The sequence below is a fragment of the Pongo pygmaeus genome, chromosome Y, assembly GCF_028885625.2.
Source record: "Pongo pygmaeus isolate AG05252 chromosome Y, NHGRI_mPonPyg2-v2.0_pri, whole genome shotgun sequence".
Classification (NCBI taxonomy): Eukaryota; Metazoa; Chordata; class Mammalia; order Primates; family Hominidae; genus Pongo; species Pongo pygmaeus.
In genome coordinates, this window is record NC_072397.2 from 14,155,300 (window position 1) to 14,172,236 (window position 16,937).

Below are 16,937 nucleotides of genomic sequence, written 5' to 3' on the forward strand. Positions count from 1 at the left end.
GCTGGTCTCCAACTGCTGATCTCAGGTGATCCGCCCATCTCAGCCTTCCAAAGTCCAAAGTGCTGGGAATACAGGCGTGAGCCACCATGCCCAGCCAACTACAGTATTTTTTACCTAAGCGACTGGACGAGTGGAGTTGCTTTTTCTTTTTTTTTCTTTTTTGACACATGGTCTCCCTGTGTCATCCAGGCTGGAGTGCATTAGTCTGATCTTGGCTTACTACAACCTCTGCCTCCCAGGTTCAGGCGGTTCTCCTGCCTCAGCATCCCAAGTAGTTGGGACCACAGGAATGTGCCACTAGGCCTGGCTACTTTTTGTATTTTTGGTAGAGACAGGTTTTTGCCATGTTGCCCAGGCTGGTCTCCAACTCCTGACCTCAAGTGACCCACCAACCTCGGCCTCCAAAAATGTGGAAATTACAGGTGAGAGCCACCACGCCCGGCCTGGAGTTGCGGTTTTTTGATATAAAAAGAAAGCTGTGGAGGAAAAAGCTTGGTTTGTGGGAGCACCTGAGCTCAGTTTGGTTCAAAGGTTTGGGATACCTATTATTTACTGGCAGTGGTGGTATGTTTTTAACATACAATATCTTCATGCACATGGCATATGTATATGCTCATCAGATATTTACAGGTAAAAAAAAATAGTCTTTCCAGTAGTTTGAGCCATTACAGCAATTTCCACCAGGGGATTTCACAGTCGAATTCCAGTTGTGGGCAACAGTGATTAACATAATGGTTATTAACGAGAAGAGATTTTGAGACTTCCAGCCATGTTGAGATGTCAAGGCCTTGAAGGGATGGGTTTGGCATATTATGAAGAAAGAGTGCATTGGACTGGATACTAAGAAACACATTGAATTGTGTTTCTTCTCTCTATAACATGAAAGGACAATTAGAGATATAGAAACAATGGAACATTTCACAGCATGTCTTCACATTTCACTGAACTTTTATCCTTTTAAGCATATACAAAGTTTGTGGATCACACCCTGAGAACTGAATTAGAGTGAGAATAAACTTTCCGGTTGCCAAAGGAGAACAAGGAGAATGAAGGTATCAGCAGTTAACAGTATTGGATTAATTGAAATGAATGTTGACAGACTTTTTTGGCTTTCCAACAAATTGAGTAAAGAAAAGGTAACTGCTTATCTAATTTCACACATATAAAATAGTGGATTAATTAAAAAATTACACAACCCATATATTACGGGTATCTCCTATAAATGTATATGTACATGGGCAAACTCACAGTGTGCAAATATGTGTCTATAGCTAAATATATAAAATCCCATTGACCAACAGTTAGCAAGTTAGAAATTATTCTTCCATTTCACCATTGCCTTTCCTAGAATTTTGTCACAAATATAATTTTTCCACATATTTGACGCCTACTCTCTGGAGGGATGTAATGTATACACACAGTAAAGCTGTGAGATATCACAATGTTGGTGTCAGAGAAAACAATAACACTGGTTTTATAAAAGAGTAGTTGTGAGGAGAAAGTCATACTTCACGTTACTACAAATACACAAGTAGGATTTCATCAAAAGCTGAAATCAGTCAATATAATTTGTTTTTAATGTTTTATTTAAAATACTTAATTTCAACAGGATTACTCAAGGAAAATAATGGTAGTCGTAATAAATAACGAGGAAGAATTCCCTCTAATTGTTGATTATTTAAAATGTGAGGAAAATACTAAAAGACACTGTATAATGTAGTTTCATGAAGCATTCTTTATGGTTTACATTAAATTAATAGTCTCAATGGAATATTTGGAGACTATGAACATTCCATATATCATTTTATTGTACTTTCACTTCATTACTTACTTGCGTGTCATCACTGATGGAAATAAAAATGTGTATATTTACACATATGAAAAACGTGGATTTTTGTTTATGTTTTCTAGTCAGAGAAAGTTACCAATAATTTTGTCTATATAGGAAAATTTTTCCAAACCCAAATTCTGAACTTTCTTTTCTTTTGAAGTTTCTTATTTCAGTCTAGGTATGAAAAGGAATTGGCTGTGATCAGTCTTTGATTTCACTGTTATTTGTGAGTTTCTGATACAGTGTTAGGAATGTATAGACTTTAAAACTTGCTTTCTTTTCCTTCATCTCCCTTTGGACCTGTATATGTGATTTCTGCAGTAATGTGCACCATTATCTCACATATGATTGTCGAAAGATACAAGCATAAATAGAATTCTTAGTTTCACTGAATCTTGGGGAACAGACAAGTAAAACTGAAAAATAATTATGGTATGAATGTAAGTAACCAGTTTATCACAGAGGTACAATAAGGGTGAAAATCAATTTAAAAACACATGCCTCATCCAAAACATGAGGTAGTAAAAATGAAACATTTAAGTTGGCAGGAAGAATAGTTTAAAAGTTATGATTATTTCCGGTGAGAGCAAGTAGCTGAAAAACCATGAGGAAGTCCTTCAAAGCTACATGTTGGATTTGCTGGTCAGGATGGGAAGCCCGGGTCTGGGGAAGGGTTCTAAGATCGTAGTCATTTTGAGGTGCTCCTGGAGCTCATGGTGTCTCAGTGGGAGAGCTAGGAAGGGGAAACGCATGCTTCACCCCAGCTAGAAAGACACCTCAGCCCACCTAGATGAAATTGTCCCTTGACTGTCCTCTATCTCCTTCTTGGACAGGGAGGTGGAGGAACTCAGTCATCCTGAGTACAACTGGCAGCAAGAAGTTTGCCTGTCATCACAACATTTACTTCGGCAATGAAGTGCTCACTAAGGAGTATTGTGTTGGCATCCTCAATGAGGAGTGCCTCCTGGTATGGTAGAGGGGGTAGTACCTGGGAAGCTCGGCTTGGCGTTAGCCTTCCTGACTCCTCTCCCTCCAGGACACCAGGCAACTGGCTCCACTGCAGTCAAGTGGTTCTAGGCTCATTCAGGTGAAGACCCCAGTTTCCTGCAGGGCACTGCCTAACTGAGCTTCTTCAGCTGGTTGGCTGACTGTGACTGCCCAGGGTATGGCGGGATTGCTGAGGTGGGGCAGCTATGGGGCATCACGGCAAAGGACATTGTTGGACATTCCTAGGCATCGGAGGAATTGGCTTTGAACCGGAACCTGACCTGTCACGACCACTTTGCCCAGTCCCCCAGGTCATCAGCCAGGGCCTGTGGCTAAATCTCCTACAGCACTACCCAAGGGAGTTAGGCCCTCAGAGAGGAACAGAGAAGAGGACAGGGAAGCAGCCCATGCCTGAGGGTTGAGAGGCCTGTGGGTCCTGGAGTTAGGACACACATAGAGAAGCCAAGGTTCAGGGAGGAGATTGCAGTAAGCAAACTCAGGCCATCATGGGCTGGTGGAGAAAGGTCCATAAGGGAACTGTAGTTCGCACATTTCAGGAAGGGGGAACCCTAATCTGCTAAGTAGGCATAATTAGCTAAGGTCAATAGGTAAGAAGCCAGGATCAAGAGATAGCTGCCTCATCATCCCTTGCTAGCTCCCTTCTCTGTCTTAAGGCCTGCCACTAACTGGCCTTCAGTTTGGGCTCCACCAGGGCTGTCTTACCCTCCATACAGATGCCCACCTGAGGCCTGTCCAGGACTACATCCTCCCAGAATGGCTCTACCAGGCCTGCCAAGTCCCCTTTGGATGAACCCAGGCTCCCCTGACATGCTTGTTCCCCTCTGTCATCCTCATTCACCCAGCAACTCCCCACCCCCAAAAAAGGAAGGCCACTGCACAGGGAATCTGGAGGACCACACAGGGCTCACAGGGGAGGAAATGTGAAGAGACAGCAAAACGGAAGGGGATCTTCTGTGTGTTTCCAGGAAGGCAATCTGGCTGGACATTAAGGCTCACCTCACTATTGCTAAGGACCCCCAGTGTCTCTTGGCCCTGAGCATGTGCACACAAACACATTGTCTAAATGGCATTGACGTCAATGCTACCTGAGTGATCCTCAGATCCTATACAACCCCTGTAAAAATATCAGTGCCCCATTCTTCTTAGAAAAACAATCTGAGCATCCTAAATTTCCTGTGAAACGGCAGAACATCCGGAAAACACAGAGAAATCCAGTAAAAAGCACAAAGCTGGAGGCATCACACTACCTAACTTCATGATATACTACTACAAAGCTTTATGTACCAAAATAGGATAGCACTGCAGAAAAGCAGAGACTTGAGCTTATGAAAAACAATAGGAGCCGAGAACTAAGTCACTGCATTTGCAGCTAAGTCACGGCCTTTTCCCAAAGAAGCAACAACGCCCAATGCAAAATCAAGTATCTTCTATAAACTAGGTTGGGGAAAACCTGAATAGCCACATAAAGGATTTTACCAGTGGAGAATTTATCACCAAACTCCAATGTCAGACATGAAATGATAAAAATACCAGAACAAATCACAAGGAAGAAGCTCCATGGCATCTCTGTCGGCAATGATGGTTTCAAAGTGACTGCAAGAGCACAGTAAACACCATCAAAAATAGAGAATGTAATCATATCAAACTAAAGTGCTTCACCACAACACAGAAAACTAAAGAAACAGAAGGGGCATCCTACAGGATGGGAGCAATGATTGGGTCACCATAGATCTGTCAATGAGTGAATATTCACGGTACATAAGGAACTCCCAACAACTCAATAGCTTGAAAACAAATGGGCAAAGGCTGGAATACTCATTTCTGAAACTAAGACATACAGTTGTCCAGAGGACACACTAAAAAGTCCTCATCATCCCTAACCCATCAGGAAAATGCAAATCAAAGCACAATGAGATTTCTTCTCACGTCAGTCAGAATGCCTATTTTCCAAAAGACACGGAAAAAAAAAAAAAGAAAAAAGAAAACCCTCATTTCTGGTGAGGATGCAGAGAAAAGGTATTCCTTGCTTACTTTTGGTGAGAATGTAAATTGGTGCAGGCATTACAAGAAGCTTTATGGGTTTTATTTAATATAAACAGTCTTCGGAAATCTACAGGTAAAACCACCCACCATATGATCCAGCAAATCAGAATACCCGGGCACTCCCACAACTACACAGATCAGTATGTTGAAGCGGTGCGTGCACCCATGCAATTATTGTTGCACTCATTACATTTTCCCTAGAGCCAAAATAACGGAAGCAACCTCAGTGTCCTTCAATTGATGAGTGGATTAAAAAAATGGGGCACATACACATAGGCACAATGGAAAAATGTGCTGCAATAATAAATAAGGAAATCCTGCCAGTTGTGACAATGCGTGTGAATCTGCTGAATGTGTGCATGCCATTTTGTTAAGTCACATAAGCCAGTTATCAGAAACGCAACTAGCACATGACCCCATTCTTATGTGAAATCGAAAAAGCAGACTTCACAGAGGTAGTGACTCTGAAGGCGGGGGTGAAGAGGGTGCACTGAGGAGATGCTGGATCAAGAATTCATATTTCTAGTTAGAAAGGTGGGATAGGTTAAAAATATTTTCTTCAGCCTGCTGACTATAACTAGTGATAACGTATTCTTTCTCTAAAAAAATTATAAGACAGTGCATGTCAAGTTTTTTCACAACAAAAATGACAAGTATGTGAGATCACGCATATGTTGATTAGCTGGATGTATCCAATGCATAATGTATATGACATATGAACAAGACTCCTTAAGTTATAAATATGTATCATTTCATATGACAGTTTTAAATAAACATACAATTTTTAAAACGCCTTAAGAGAATAAATGTCAATAAAGTATTTTATTATAAAGCAGTGCTTTTCATTTCTATCAAAGTCTTTTTCATGACACAGGAAAGAATGCGACGTCGTTTGGTAAGTTAAGGAAAAATACATATGTGCACATATATATATAAATGTATACATATGAAAATCGCAATGAATGCTGATGATGAGTTGAAAAATAGAAATTACAGGCATGGAGACTACGGTCCATGAATTGAAAACTTCACTGCATGTTTGAAAAGAAGACGTGAGGAGGTAGAAGAAAAAAGCAAAAAACTCAAAGCCATGCCAGGGACATAGGTCACACCTGTCATCCCAGCACTTTGATAGGCTGAGGTGGGAGGATTGCCTGCACTCAGGAGTTCCAGAGGAGCCTGGGGCAACATGGGCCCATATCCAAAAAGTAATCAATTACTTAATTAATACATAGCTGGGAAGGGTTGCATGCACCTCTAGTGCCAGCTGTGTGAGAGTCTGAGTTGAGAGGATCACATGGGTGTGTGGTGTCTGGGCTGCAGTCGGCTGAGATCCTGGGGCTGCTGTCCAACCTAAAAGACAGAGTAAGACCCATTCTCGGAAAACCAACAAAAAAAGAGTCACATTAGGTAAATTAAAACTACGTAGTGTGAGGAGAATCAAAATAAACGAAACATCTTGAGAGCCTACACCATCCAGTGGAGGAAACCAGCTTTCACATAATAACAGCCCCAGATGGGGAGAACAATAAGACAGGGCAGAGAGAACACTGTAAATAATAATACACCAAACTCCCCAAATGAGTTAAAAGACATAAATGTAAAAAGAGGGCTTCTTTTCCATTCAAAGCCCTTAATAACAAGTGCAAGTGTCTTTTTCTGAATCCCTGACATGTATTCAGCTGGCCTGAACCTCTTGGTGAAGTTCCCAGACCATGATGTGCCCTTTTTATATGCTCTCATGTTGTTATTTCCTATCACTTATCTGTAGCAGGTCATAACGAATCATGATTTTTTGACATTCTTTGACACAACGAAGAACTCAGTTATGAGTTCATTAAACAATAGTTTATGACATGTCATGAAGAAATTCTGTATGCATGATGTTGGTTAAAACATAATACAAAACTGAAATGGAGGAAGAACATTTTCTACGTTTCATCATTGCACTTGTGTTTATACAGCATGTATTTATCAACTATAGCTGCCTGCTGGAAAATCATCTGACACAATCACTTGAAAGTTCTCCTTCCACTTTGCAGACCACAGGTATAACCACTTTTTCACTTTTCCACTTTTTCGATACACTGAGCAGGATGAGTGGAATTCATGTGACTTTAGCCTTTGCTGCAATGCTCAGTATTTGTTTTTAACACTGTCATTGCTAGATCGGCCTGAAATAAACCGTTCATTATGGTTCACAAAAAGAACTCATCTCTTTCAGCTCAGAGTATTTCAAAGAGGAATTTCATCCAGACATTCTGATGTCAGATGCCACTGCCAACAGATTCAGAATTACAAACTAAATTCAGATAGAGAACAGAAAGGTAGATGATACAGACGGAGAGAGTGTGGTGAGGGGCTCATTGTGCCAGAAAAGGATTATGCATTCTACCTTAAAAGAACATGTGAATTCAACACGAAAGTTAATTTTAAGACTTCCATCATCATGTGCTTATCTATTCCGTAGATGATACCCAAAATGAAGGATTTTGGAGGTCCCAGCAAATTGGGCTGTGGAAACCTTCACCCCTTTCCTTCAACTACCTCTGCTTCCATAGGACAAAGTAAGTTTCCAACTAAGCTGTCTTTTACTTTTACCTCCCCAACTCTGTCCTGTAGGAAGAATCCCAACACATTCCACACCCATACACTCCACAATTTTAGAGGCCCAGCTTCAACACAGACTGGTCACTTCCATGAAGAAAATAAAGCATTTTGATTGATCAATTCAATATGACACCGGAATCCAGGGGATAAACGTACACACACACACAGACAAACACACACACACACACAGGCACACATCCTTGAGAATGTTTATTTTGCATACCATACAATCCAAGTTTACCCCCTCTTCCTGTCAGATGTTTTTGTAACTGGACCTGTTTTTCCTTTACTTCCTGTGCATAAGACCATGCTGAGTACTGACATCCTGCATACAGTAGTAACTTTTTAGGAGTTCTGCTGTTTTAGGTAAGGTCCTATGCTCCCTCATAGTCAACTCAACATCTGGGAGTCCCCTAGAGAAACACAAACACGTATCAAAACGCATTTCTCTCAGCCATACTTTGAAATGTTTTAATTGTTGGGACCGCTGAGAAAAGGATATCCCTTCCTCATTTGTGATCTCTTAAATTTCCTCCTACCATGTGTTACAAACTGTTCTCCCCAATACCTGCCCCACTCCCAGTACTCTCTGTGAGGGGAGTCAGCTAACGAGATTCATTGTACACTAAAAGCACACAGAAATCTGACGGGGCAATAGCTTAAGGAAATCCATCAATCTAAACAGTCCTTTGCGGTCTGGGACAGGGATGACCAGGAGGCACATTCAGGGAGCCCAATCTCATGAGGTTGGTAGGATGACTGCAGGTGGGGATGAAAGCCATGGAATCAAGGGCCACAGATTGAAGTGAATGATTTTCAGCTTCATTTCCCAGTGATTCCGGAAATGGACCATGCTCCCCTAGGCTTAAGACTCACAGCTATAACCTGCCTTGCAATGCAGTCTCTAATCTGCCTTTTTCAGCCCAATGCCATGAATGTCCTGGATTCTGTCACTCTCTGTCTTCCTCTCAAGGAATTTCTACATTTAGGAAAGCAGCCTCAATTTCTACATTTCTGAAATGAGCGTCCAGGCTCCCTGAATAGGCAGGTGCGTCAAGCCCCACAGAGTGGGCATCAAACAGCTCCACTTCCGACTGAACAGCTCACCTGAAATCTCTGTTCCCTCTTCAGGTGGCTTCATCCTCATGTAGTATTGCAGGGGATTGCACCACAGGTCCTTACATAGGATCTGTCAGGGGAATCAATCGGGAAACGCCTCATCAGGGCTCAGACTGATGACCCAAGCAGGTTCGGACACACCAGGGTCATTCTTGATGTTTCCCAGTGAGGACCCACCTCAGCAATCCTATTAGATCCTGCGAAGTTGTGGTCAGAAAACCAGTTGAAGAAGTTAAGGCTGCTGTTGTGGTGTCTGCGGCGACAGGCCTCAACTTCATAATCCGGATACCACTGAATTCGAGTGGAATGAGAAGCCCTGTATTCTACAGAGACAGGATGTTTTGTGGGAAGGGGGCTGGATCACTTTGCAATGACCCACCCACCATCTTCCTTCCACTACCTATCCTGGGAGCCACCTGTCACCTGTGACGTTCACGAGATATTCCTTAGTAATCACTTTATTCTGCAAGTAGGGGTTACTCTGAAAGAACAACCTGATCCTGCAGAGATGAACGGGATGCTTCACTTCTTCCACCTGTCAGGACAAGGTGGAGAAAGTTTAAATACCTTTTCGGGTGAGGTGCCAACTGTTGCTCACAGGAATCAATTATTTACCTTACCCTCCCCCACTAAACCTTCTAGCCTCAGTCTTGCCGGCCTCACCTCCAAGTTCATCATGTAGCTCAGCGTGTCTTCATCTTGGTCAGTGATCAGGGCTAACATCTGGGGGTGGTTTGCAATCTGATTTAGGTCAAACAGCCTTTACATGCGATGGAAGGAGAAGCGAGGAGCAACAGGGAAGAAGGCCTAAGAGCACCCAGAGGCTGGGGTAGGGGATTTCTCAGGTCGGCTTCCACGTATGACCTCCTTTCACATCCCCCTACCCCTAAACTAAGGCCTCTTGGCTTCACAGAGGGTGTATAATTCTGAGGCTGACGGCACTGACATGGGGAGGTGCGATTTGCAGAGAGTTGCTGGTGTCTGAGGAGTGGCAGAATCTGCTTATAGCCGAAGACGCCGAGTCCCAGATCGGACTAGCAAGGGGGAGCAATCACACTGCCTTAAAAATAGCTTGATTCACACAAAAACCTATTCTGGTCTGAACTCGCTTCTGCTGTTCAAAAATATGCCCCAAACGTCTGCTGCTCGGCATCACCAAGGGTTTCTCTGCAGCATGCAGGAAAATAGTACCCACGCCTGCTCCGGCTTTCCACAGCCACATTTGTCCGGGGCAACTCACCTTTGTTCCCCAAAGGTGGCGTCACATCGATGCCAAGCTGCCCATAAATTAGTTACACTTCCCCGAGAGCACCTCTCTACCACAAAGGCAGAAGAAACACTGAGAAGGATACACCATTGGCCCAGACGCCAGGGACACTCTGGATGACCGCGCCTCTGCAGTCTAGGTGGGCCTTGCGCCTCCGCTCCATCTTTTCCCTCTGCCGAGAAAAGGCCTTCCTAGCTTGGGCATTAACCGGCTCCAGCTCCACCTGAACGGCAAACAGCTCCTCCATTGCAGACTCTGGGGTCATGGGCCCAGGGCCAGGCTGTGCCCGCTGGGCCTCCTCCTGCGGCTCCACGAGGCCCTCCTCCTGGGCCACCGCCTCCACCTCCGCCATTATGTCATCCAACACCAGCACCGCCTCCTCTCCCAAAGCCTCCTGCTCACTCTCCACCCCGGCCGCCGCCTCCTCTACAGCCTCCATCCTGAAGACGGTGCCCTCCTCCGCACTCCCACTGACCAAGGCCTATGCTGCACGAACCGAGCCACACGAACCCTGCCGCAGCCTTTATTACACCCAGTGGGTCAGCGGGCCCTCAGTGCGCATGCGCGGGGCTTCCGGGCTCCCCCTAATGGACTGCGCGGGAAGGCCACAGGGAGCCGCCCCACGACCGTGTTCCTCCCATGGTGGCCAATGAATGGGAGGGCGGTGGGCGTCTCCCTGGGCGGCACAACCACTGGTGGGCCCGCATCTCCAACTCCCTCTAACGCCAACTCCTCTCCCCAAACCTCCTCCGAGAAGCCCTTGGAACTTGTGCCTGGTAGCTCGGCGTCCAGGGACAGGTGGGCTGCGTGGCCTTTGGAATTGTGGGCACGGCAGCCTTGTGCCCTGCCATCCTGAGTGTGGCAAGCCATGAAAATCTGTATGTGTCATGAACACATGAAACATCTCTCTTCGTTAGATAGCTGAGGTAGATGGCACGGAAGTAATACTGCAGATCCAGAGAACTCTCTGTGGTTGCTGGGGCCAGGGTGGCAGGGGTGGCCTAGGGGAAGTGAGTCGGGCCGGGTACGTGAGAGGAAAGTCGCCTGCTTGTGCTGAGGTGGAATTGATCTGCTGTAGAGGCCAGAACCCCAGCACGCACTCTCGTAGTTCGAAGCAAATACAGGCTCTGCGTACTATGCTTCCTCCCTGAGGATGCTGTAGTCCAAAGAGCATTCCAAAGGGCCTCTTGTCCCATGCACTGGGCACACCAGAGGCCGGCCGCCAGGGTTGGCTATTGATGATTTGCGCGCACTGTGGTTTGCAATGCCTTGCCGACACAGAGGCTCCCGCACCCGCTGCAGTGGCTGCGCTGCCTGCAGGTGGGGCTGCGCAAACCCAGGGCCTGGGCCTCTGGCTCCTGAGCCCCTGTGTGCAGTTGAGCCTGCTGGGGACCGGAGCCCTCTGGCCATTGCAGGATCTGCGGGCACTGCGGAGCTCCTCAGGAAACTATCCTGTTCTGTGTCCATGACCCTGGGCTGCCCTGACATGTGTTATCCTCTCTGACATCCTCCTTCCCACTGCCCTGCCTTTCTATAAAAGATAGTCCACCTCACAGGGAATCTGGAGGACCACACTGGGCTCCAGTGTGAGGAAATGTTCTATGTTCTTCACAGACATGTATTTTAGAGCTTCCTCGGGGGCTGGGAATGTGAAGAGATTGCAAAATGGCTGGGGACCTTCAGTGTGTGTCCAGGGAGGGAACCTGGTTGGCAAATAAGGGCCACCTGAGTAATGGTATGGAAATCCAGTGTCAGTTATCGCCTTAAAGAACTGTTTTGTTACATCACTTACTATTAATATAAAAGTTAATTTCTTACAATATTGAAAAAACAAATTTCAATATGAAGAAATATAATTTATTCATAATTGTATGGAAGAACTTCCGACTGATCCATTTTCCATTACAGTTCTTATGTGAGACTTGAAGTGTTTAGCAAGTTTCAAGATACATTCTTCTTCTTCTACTCCTGGCAATTTTTAGGACCATTTTGTAATACACGGACATGGCCTCTAGAAAGATTTTGACGGACTTTCAGCTTCTTTTAGATTAGACAGTTTGAAATTTTGAATTGTTTTCCCCTGTGGTTCTTTTCCGTTTACTCTTTGTACTTTTTCGGGGGGTGTTAATTTTTTTTTCTTATTTTCCCTTTCTAGAACTTTTGTTTTCCAGGAAATGTTTTTTCTATTTGATATGGGATTTGGCATGTAAGCACTTTTTCTAATACGGATTTTTTTTTGATTGATTAGTTTTTGGGGTGTATGTGTGTGTTAGTTTGTTTGTTTTCAGATGGAGTCTCACTGTGTCATCCAGGCTGGAGTGAAAGGCCAAAATCTCGGCTCACTGCAACCTCTCCCTCAAGCATCAAACAATTCCCCAGCCTTAGCCTTCCGAGGAACTGGGATAACAGGCACATGCCACTATGTCCTGCAAATTTGTATTTTTAGTCGTGACTGCTTTCACCGTATTTGCCAGGCTGGTCTCGTACGCCTGTGATCCGCCTGCACTGGCCTCCCAAAATGCTGGGCTTCCAAGTGTGAGCCACCACGCCCAGCCTCATTTGTTGGTTTGTGTATTTTAATCATTGTTCTATTTTCTTCTTGTACACATATTTTAGAATTATTGAAATAATATATTTGATTTACTTACTCAATACTTTAGTAGGCTTTTAATACTAATTTTTCATTCACTAAATATGGTATTGTGTATAGGTCAACCTTGTATAGTATCGTCATTCCGTCTGTCATAAATTACTCAAGAACTCTGATACAGTTTTGCCCCACATGAGGAGAACATGCAGATAGTTATAAAAAATCCTGCACATGGGTAGATATGAGAATATAATTGGAAAGAGTAGGAAAGTTCACAGATACAGTTTCGCATTTGTATTTTGCATCATTTTGAAAATTTTAGTTGCTGACACATGAAATTCTGTATTCACCTTCCTGTTAAATGTGCACTTTTGAATCAATTTCAGCAATGAAAACAGTCCAAGGCCAAGCGTTAGTTCAGGAAGTAGAAAGCAGTTGTTCTGGAGAAAAAACATATTTATTGAAGGTATATTGAGAGAGATTTTAGAAGGCTGCAGTCAATATGTTTGTTTCTGTTGCTCCGGTGTTTCATCATACTGTGACCAGACTGTAGCATCAGTAGCTATAGTTATGAGTCTACCAAAGTCTCAGTGCTGAATACATAAAATATGTATTCAGAAGAAAGGGAGATGTCAGATAAGTACATAAGCAGATCATCCTGGTCAAATACCTTCAAAAATATTACTACAAAAAATTACTGAAGATTAAACCTTAAAAAAGTTATTTTAATTGGAGAAACAGAAAAAGGTTGGACTCGTTGTAAACCCTGAGGTGTAAAGACACTAGTATTAGATTACAGGAATTATATAAAATGTCTACTTTGTTGGAAGAGCAACAAAGTATCCTATCTCTTTGGTATGGCTTCAGATTAATAACTAACGTAAAAAAACTCAGAAATTGACAAGAAAATGTTTCCCGAGATTTTGTACCATAATTAAAGAATTTTAAAATGGTTTCCTACATATCAATGATTCACTTATATTTATCATTTAGGCATATGCTATGTACCCATTTATGCAGAGATGAAGTTATACTTTCTATCACGTAGATAGAAAAAAAATTGACTGTGTACCACATTTGCATTAGAGTCTTTGGCCTGCGTAATGAAGCAAACAATGGAACTGTCTCTGTCAGGGTACAGGTGGGCACAGCTGGAAGCTTCCATCGCTTGCACTTTACATTTCTGCATTCTCATCAGTCTCTTCTAGAAAGAAAATGGACAATAACTATCCTAAAGAATATCTGTCACATGTAGACACTAAGTATTGAGATAAGACCATGAGTTGTCTTATCACTGTCTTGTCATTACATTTGTACGTATAACTTATACAGAGAAATTCAGCTTATTTTATCACCAACAACATTTTACATCGCACCATTTATGTATTTTATTATCTTTCCAGTGACTTTGTGTTTTGTTTTGTTTTCTTTTCTTTTGTTTTTTGACATGTAGTTCCGCTCTGTCACTCAGTCTTGAATGCAGTGGTGTGATCTCAGCTCACTGCAATGTCTGTGTCTTGGGTTCAAGGAATTCTCCTGCCTCAGCCTCCTGAGTAGCTGGGATTACAGGCACACACCACCACTCCTGGCTAATTCTGTATTTTTAGTAGAGATGGGTCTTCTCCATGTTGGTCAGACTGGTCTTAAACTCCCGACTTCAGGTGATTTAGCAGCATCAGCCTCCCAAATCCTGGGATTACAGGCAAGAGCCACCACGCCAGCCCCCCTTTCTGTTGAGACAAGTTCTTGCGTGGACACCCAGGCTGGAGTGCTTTGGCACCATCTTCACACACTGCAGCCTCAACCTCCTGGGCTCAATCTGTCTTCTGCTCTCAGCCTCCCACATAGCCGGGACTACATGTGTGCAACACCACACCAGGCTATTTGTTGTTGTTGTTGTCTAGTGATGAACTCTTGCTCTATTCCCCAAGTGGGTATCAAATTCCTGAGCCGAAAAGCTTCTCCTAGTTCAAGTTCCCAAAGTGCTGGAAATACAGGAGTGAGCCACTGTGGACCGCATCATCACTCTTTAATCACTTTTGAAATGCCACTCTTCCAAAGTAACAAGTACATTTTACTTATGAAATTCCAAATGCAAGTCAAGTCCAGCTTCAATTTTCTTAAAGAGGTAAAAACAAAACATCACAAAAAACCTGCTTTTTCCTTTGTTTTGAAGTTAGCAAAGAGTTGGAAGGCAAATCATCTCTACGTTGGTTTATAAAATTGACTGGACAGAGAAAGATCCTCATCTAATTGTTCTCAGATCTAAAATCCTGTGAAGTTATCATCAGAACCGTCATCTTATCAAACAGAAACAAATCTCATAGTGGGTCTCTGATGTGGATTGAATATCTTATAGTTAATAATTTATACAATTGTGATTATAGTTACTTCTCAAACCATAATATTGGAAATACGAACCTGATTTTTTTTGCAACTGCTCCCTTAATAAGAAAAGCAACCACTGACCTGGTGTAATAATATGTGGCCCAGACAGCCAGCATTCTGAACTCTTCAGGTTCTTCAGATAGCCCAAGGGTACTAAGAGCTGAATGGGAGTCTGGACATCTTGGAGGAGTAGCAATGCCAGGTCACTTCTTGCTCCCCCACTCACCAACCAGAATCTCTCATGCAATAGAATGGTACACACCTTCACCACTCTCAGTGGTACCCACAAGCTGCACACTGTCTTTCCAAGTTCAGATTTTCATAATGTCCTAGCTTAAGTATCTTCAATCAAAATATTGGGAGTTTTCTCTCCCATTGCAATATTTATATATATCTATGTTTTTAGCTACTTAGAAGTAATTGAAGTAGACAGGCAACAAAAATGCATTGATTTGAATTTATTAGATAAATAATGAAAAATTTGGAGATAAAGCACCTGTCTCTAAATTGGAGGGGGTATTCTTCCTAAACTTATAATTTTAGTGAGATATCAAACCAATAGTTCAAATAGAAAATTCAAGTTTGAGGTTCAGGAAACTGCTCATATTTTCTTTAAAACATTTTTTTCTTTTAATTGATGAGTACAGATTATGCACATTTATTGTGTACATCGTATTGTTTTGAAACACACAATTATTGTAGGATGGTTAAATCTAGCAAACTAACATATACATTACTCCACATATTTATCTATTTTCTAGTACGAATATTTATACCCTTTTCTTAGCAAAGTACAAGAATATAATGGTTTTATTAACCACAGTCACCATACTCTCCGTAAAACAGATCTCTTGAATTAATCCTTCCTATCTAACTGACATTTTGTATCCTTTTACCAATATCTTCCTCACCCTTATATTTTACTAGAATTGGTTATTTCCAGTTGGATGAATTCCGCTACTGTTTTAAAGCCCTGTTCTCTGTGGGTCACATAATAGTTTAAATTTTGAGAGATACTATGTATATTAGGAAAAATGGTATTAGGGAGTCAGTATAGGATCCTTGTAAGGGCATTGAATTTGATATGAGAACTGGATTTCCAACATTCTAGAAGGAGGATTTTGTGGAAATGTGTTCATCACTCTGAGTTGTTCCTTCCTTATTTCTAAATGAGGATAATAACTCTTATCTTAACAGTATTGTTTTAAGGATTCAATAATGGAGCTTTTTGTAAACTAAGACATGTTCTGTAAATAGGAAAGACTTTCAAAAGAGTGATGGTAGAGCTTGGAGGGAATTGATTGAATGCACATCTCCTTTCGTCACCCCTTTTTTTATTCGTGGGCAACAGAAAGCAAGGAGAAGGATAATTAGTTTACTTTAGACCAAGATTGGATTCCAGGTTTTTTGACTCCTAGTTTAGCACCCTCTTACTGCATGGAACCTCTTTTCTATTTTATTTCTTTTTGCTTCTATGTAATAAAAAAATCTAGTGAATGATTTTTTGAAACACTATGTTATCTTGCGGGATTAACTCCTCAGAGTCCTCCAAACAATTTGCAAAGTTAATGACTCCTGAGTATTTGTAAGCTTATGTTTCAGCCAAGTTAAGCCACAAAAGTATATTAAAAATAATTTGCAGACTTTTCATATCCAAATGATCCTTGTAGAGTTACCTCCCACCCTTGTTTATAGTATGCTGACCACCTTCTTTCTATCCAAGATTCAGGGTCTTAGTTCATCATGATTTCACCTGTTGTGATTGCATTTTGTTTGTTCTGTCCAGCAGTATAGATTTAAAATAATAGTAATGATATTGGAGCCTGAGGAAAGTATTCTCTTCACTGATTGTAAATTGCTATCTGTTTGCCTCTCAGCTCTTTGTTCTGGTTACTTATTCTTTCTAACATGCTTGACTGCACAAATCACAGAATAGAGTAGGATAAAAAGATCTTTTGGAATCTATATTTGCTATGTTCCAAGCTCAGTTCCCATATGCAATACAGAAGCCCAGAGTCTTAAGTCTCAAGCAGCATTTTGTTGTGTTTCTTTCTCCCTTACCATTTTAACAATGTGTCTTC

At 42.4% G+C, this 16,937-nt stretch overlaps 1 pseudogene; it reads right to left on the reverse strand.

Annotated features, from left to right (window-relative positions):
- Positions 1 to 7,882: 7,882 nt before the first annotated feature.
- Positions 7,883 to 10,440, reverse strand: LOC129025885 (testis-specific Y-encoded protein 8-like; annotated as a pseudogene).
- Positions 10,441 to 16,937: the final 6,497 nt, after the last annotated feature.